A 5,569-nucleotide genomic window follows, 5' to 3' on the forward strand; every position below is an offset into this window, starting at 1 on the left:
ATAATAAAAGTTTTATGGACCCATCTACGGTATGGAGTCCTTGGTTTTGGTTAATGGTTTGGTGTAATTTGTTTTGGGGGGTCTGCACAGGAAAGAAAAGTCTCCTAGCTACCGGTAGGAGTATGGGTGTTTGGGAGCAATTGTGTTTGAAGGTGCAGACCCCAAAATGGTATAATATGGTGACCTTCGAGGACCAGCAACCAGTGAGCTAAAATTTGGGGGAATCAGTATTGTTATTGTTTAATTGGTATTTCATTTTATAGTTATATACTGACTATACTTAACCCTGACAGGTGACATCAACTAATGGAAAGAATAAGCCAGTAATAGAAGATCTCTCTGCTGGCTCTATGCACAACAGTGCCAAACAGCAGTCATTAAGAGGGCCCATACTGACCCTTTGGCATAAGGGGCCTGGTATGGAGACAACTTAAACCAGTAATCCTTCATCTGGGGGTTGGGGGTCTCCTTGTATAACTGACAATGAACAAGAGTCATAATGTCCCTGTATGTTCTTTAGACCTATTTAAACACTACTACGTATAAGGAACATACAGGGATAATATGACCATTACATAGTACATACAGAGACAGTATGACTTTTATATGCCCCTTGAATGGAAAGGCAAACATTTCTTTTTTTTGTATGAAGTAGGAAATAGTAAGACACACTTTAAAGATTGTATTGTTGTTTATGTCCTGAGGAAATTCAACTCTACTGAACCCCTATATTTGACTATCCAAGATTTCCCTTTGGTCTAAGATTTCCCTTTATCATCAGAACAAGAGGTGAAAACCTTATTTGGGGACACCAGCTTTGAGGACTGTCTAGGACAGGGGTGGGCAAACTTTTTTAGTCAGGGGCCACATTCTGAAATAAAATTTGACAGAGGGGCCGGGCTGATGGGAGAGTGGGTGGGGTTCTGCCATCATGACCCCACTGAACGTGATGTCATGATGGCATAACCCCGCCCATTCTCCAGTCAAAGATCTGAGCCTGCGATGGGGAAGTGGGCAGGTTGAGTACAGTGACACAGGCTCTGAGCTTGCGATGGGAGAGTGGGCTGGTTGTGTCACTGCACACAACCCCCCCCCCCCCCCTCCCCCATCGCAGGCTAATATCTGGGGGACATGTACTGTGGGACCACCGCGGACCACCCAAAGGGGCGGAGAAACATCCCTATTTGGTCGTATACAGCCCGCGGGCTGTAGTTTGCCCATGCCTAGTCTAGGATGACATTTTGGTTTTCTTTGGAGGGATTTCCTCCGATTTCTCGTTGTGACTTTAGGACAGGAAATGAGGGGAAATCTCCCTAGCAAAGTGCATGGTAACAAACCTGATGGGGGTTTATACACTTCTCTGCTCTTTACAAAACAAGAATAAAATGCTTTCCAGCTTGCCACCACAGCTGGTAAGTTGTCAGCTGCGGTGAGCTGATCAGAATCACAGTGAACACTCTAAACCTGTCCTTAAACATTCTCACAACACATTTTCAATATTTATTCAGCATTAGAATCTGGCCCTATCATCATTCCTTGTAAAAGCTGTACAACATAATTATTAGATTTTATTTTTATCCCTCAAAGTCATTGCTCTTCTTTTACTCTTGACTGACAAAACAACCAATAAATATAGTCCTCTATAAACATATGGTGTCTTATATTACTATAGCCCTAACACTGACCCTTTAACTGCCAAAATGATAACATATGGTGAAAATGTAACACCAAGTGTACAATAAATTCAAATAAAGAAAACATGACTGCCAAGCTACAGATAGCTATCTATATCTTATTGGCTCCACTTCTCTAATCCCCCAGGATGGTGCCCATTACAAACCAAGCAATAAACAATTTTCAAATTAAAAAAGTATTTGACCCTTGCATTTTCTTATGAGCTTATAGAATGAATATTGTTCAGTTGTGTGTACTACTACCTTTTGACCATTAGGCGGGGCTCAAGGGAGTACACACATTGATATAGTGTTTGTTTCTTGGGTGGATAGTGACATGTGATATGATGATGTCATCAGAAGGTGCCTGAGAGTGATGGCAATGAGGCCTGGATCTGATTGGTCACAAACAGGAGAGGTGGCTATAAAAGAAGCAGCTGAGTACCAAAGAGGAGTGGAAATACCTTTACAATTAATGCAAAATTTTATCTGATTGGACAGTCTTGAAGGGGAGTACTGGCAAAGCGTTTTTGAATCTGTCATAGATTTGTATTGGTTGGTTTGTAGAGGAATCTACCATAATGAATTATAGAGCCAGACCAAGAGAGTAAAATATTAGCCAACATAGTGCAGCCATTTTTTTAAAATTTTATATACAGGGTGACAATCAAAAATCCGGCAACCTCCAGACCTGAGCTGCGCCAGATTTTTAAAATTCCTGATTTTTTATTTTTATAATTACCTTCACACACTGGCCAGTCTTCCTCTTGCAGCACCGCAGACATCTGGCACAGTTCCAGGGAGCAGGCAGCAGGGACGTCTCAACGTGTAATCAGTGCTGCAAGCAAGACCTGACAGCTGTTTCTGCAGAACAGCGCCATGAAAACATAAGTGGCCAAACAGTGTACTGCAGTCCCTGTATTGAAAATGCGATCCAAAATTCATGCCGGGAAACTGAAGGACCCAGATTATCGATGGCCGGATTTTCCATTGTCAACCAGTACATGATTGTGCATTTGGTAATACACTCTCACCTTATGTTCTTATTTGTTTTTATGGAAATGGTCACCCTTACCTTCTTGTGTTTTGTTACAAGACATCTTTATTGGTTGCTTTGGCTGTCGGGAGTAAAAGAGTAATGTTTTTTTTTTTAGTGCTAAAATGAAAGGTTACATTGTACAGCTCCTAGGAAATATTACTTTGACTGATAAATCATTGAAGAACTCTTTTTTACCCCATAGTACTAGAAGGGACAGGTAGTGAGGTTGCAGTTCATTTACCGCATCCTCCCGCCATGAAATGTTACCGCTTGTAGAGACCTTACATGTAGCCCCTCCCTGCGTCAGCCACCAAAGAACATGCCTTGGGCTACAGTAAACAGTATTAGTATCGCTGTCGCCAGCTGTCCACTGCACAGGCACTGATTCTTTTTAAACAAGAACTGCTGGGCAAGGTGACAGCCGCAGGGAGCTGCACGAAATTGCACATTGTACAGGCAGGTGTAAACTAGCCCCTAAAGGGACCATATGTGGGCCGTGTGGTGGCTCAGTGGTTAGCACTCTGGCCTTTGCAGTGCTGGGTCCCAGGTTTAAATCTCGGCCGGGACATTATCTGCATGGAGTTTGCAGGTTCTTCCATCTTTGTGTGGGTTTCCACCACATACTCCAGTGACCTCCCATATTCCAAAAACATGCGGTTAGGTTATTTGGCTTCCGGCAAAAAAAATGTAAACAATTTCCTAACACTGTATGAAAGGCATATGACTATGGTAGGGACATTAGATTGTGAGCTCCTTTGAGGGACAGTTAGTGGCATGACTATGGACTTTGTACAGCGCTGCGTAATATGATGGTGCTATATAAATACTGTGTAATAATAATAATAATTCCTCTGGCAACCAAGTGTTCCAAAATGAAAGCACATTTTACCACCACTAGGCATGGACTGAAAAGGATTAGGGGGTGAGATTTGCAACGTGGCTAAAGTTTGATTTGACCCTAATCATAACCATAGCCAGGTTTTCTTCTGAAACATCGCTGTTTGTTTTAAAGGAAAACAATATGACTTGGAGTTTTTAAGCAGAATTAAAGTAACAATTTCTTCTACCCCAATAGACTTGTCACACCATTATTACTTCTAAGAACAGAATCCTATTTATAAATACCTGAAATGGTACAACTAACCTAAAGCGTACCTAAACTCAGAAATTTCACTTTACCTAAAAAGGTAGACAACCCTTTTATGTAAGGCAAAAATTCTGTTTGTTTGCTTTTTAGGTGCAACACCCTTAGGCGATGGAGAGTGAATGGGAATTCAGAGTCTCCCGGGATACCTACATCACGCATCCTGGGAGGCTCTTGTGTGCTCCTTCTGCGGATGCCTGAGTATCTCGGGAATGCGCAGAAGGAACCTTTTCGTGCAAAGAGAAAAATTTGCAAATTTGCTGATCTCAAGCATGCGCAGCGAGATCGGCAAGTCTTTTTCCTAACCTACGTCACCCAAGCCCGCGCCTGGGTCAGGTGACCTAGGAAGAAGGCGAAGATAGCGGTGTACCGGCTTGGAGACAAATGTTGGGTCAACGCGGCACCCAGTAGAAGGCACCTCCGGACCGATCAACTGCACTGTAGGATTGAAGGTAAGTAGACTTTTTTTGTTTTAGGCATTTTTTAGTTTAGTTCCTCTTTAAGCCATGTACAGTGGTTTTCCTATTTCAATAAAATGGGGTTGATTTACAAAATGAAAATAGGATTTTCATAGAGTAAAGTGAATTATTCCATTGCACAGGATATTTCATTTTGCTTAGCAAATGAGATGGAGCTCAAATAACTGTTCCAATCACAAAGAATCACAAACATCTTGTTTTTAAGATTCCCTTGCACAGGATTTGGTCAGTCCAGGTCAGTTAAATTCACTTAAAAGAATGTGTCATTATTTTTTTGCAATGCATTTGAAATCTTTTAAAACCAAAACATCCTATTAGAAAACAGTGATGTTATCTTGCTGCATACTGTGTGTGTATCTTCTGACTAAAATAAAAAATAATACAAGTTGGTTTTTTTGGAAGCTGTTTCTTCATGATAACACTTTTGAAGCCTACTCCCTCTGGCTTTAAATCTAGAAGTCTAATAGATTATACCAGTATAATTGCACAGCGCTCCTGAGAATGCAGTGTTAAAGTTGTTAACCTAACCACTTTTTGCACATTAAAACTGAATTTTATAAGGCAACCACTGTGATTTTAACAAAGAATCTTTGCAGCACGGGGAAAGCAAGTAAAAGTCAGATTAGAAAATGTAAATGAAATACATAGTTATTCATTTTTCTGTATTGTAATGTCATGAAGAATCCAGCAGGGTGTCTGCAAAAGAGCTTTTCCTAACTATTCATTTTGCTAGACTTGTTCTATTTTTTTTCTGCAATATGCAGTTAAATTAAATAAGGCAATGCAAAATATTAAAAAGAATTCTGCATAACCAAGAGGAATTGATCTGGCTCTCCAAAACATACTGCATTAAGTTCACCTACAATATTAGATATAAACCTGGAGAAATATAACTTATTATTATTACGAAGATTTATATTAAAGCAGAACTAAACCCATGATTGCTCACCTATCCCTATTCCATCATAGGACACTGCCATCTTCCTTTGTCTTTGCTTCCTAAAAACAATTCTCTGTCATCTTGACTGGCAATGCCAGGATGGCCTAACTCATGTGCAAGTGCGTGTTAGTTTGTTCATTCCTGGCACGTGCCATGAGTGCAGGGTTTCCCAGGCAATCAGTGCTAAACTGTACATGCTCAGCCCAGCAAAAATTGACAGCTAGGCAGTGATCAGATGGGTACCCTGTTTCCCCGATTATAAGGCACTCTCTTATATTTTTTGAAATGCCAAAA

Source organism: Pyxicephalus adspersus, chromosome 8 (assembly GCF_032062135.1).
Source record: "Pyxicephalus adspersus chromosome 8, UCB_Pads_2.0, whole genome shotgun sequence".
Taxonomy (NCBI): Eukaryota; Metazoa; Chordata; class Amphibia; order Anura; family Pyxicephalidae; genus Pyxicephalus; species Pyxicephalus adspersus.